The sequence below is a fragment of the Physeter macrocephalus genome, chromosome 7 (genome assembly GCF_002837175.3).
Source record: "Physeter macrocephalus isolate SW-GA chromosome 7, ASM283717v5, whole genome shotgun sequence".
Taxonomy (NCBI): domain Eukaryota; kingdom Metazoa; phylum Chordata; class Mammalia; order Artiodactyla; family Physeteridae; genus Physeter; species Physeter macrocephalus.
The window spans coordinates 131,796,247-131,796,660 of NC_041220.1; positions in this window are offsets into that span (position 1 = coordinate 131,796,247).

Here is a 414-nt window from a genome sequence, read left to right on the forward strand (position 1 = left end):
TACTTTACCATATTCATTGATTAGCTCTAGTAGTTTTCTGGTAGCATCTGTAGGATTCTCTGTGTATAGTATCATGTCATCTGCAAAGAGTGACAGCTTTACTTCTTCTTTTCCGATTTGGATTCCTTTTCTTTCTTTTCCTTCTCTGATTGCTGTGGCTAGCACTTCCAAAACTGTGTTGAATAATAGTGGTGAGAGTGGACAGCCTTGTCTTGTTCCTGATCTTAGAGGAAATGGTTTCAGTTTTTCACCATTGAGAATGATGTTGGCTGTGGGTTTGTCATATATGACCTTTATTATGTTGAGGTAAGTTCCTTCTGTGCCTACTTGCTGGAGGGTTTTTATCATAAATGGGTGTTGAATTTTGTCAGAAGCTTTTTCTGCGTCTATTGAGATGATCATATGGTTTTTCTT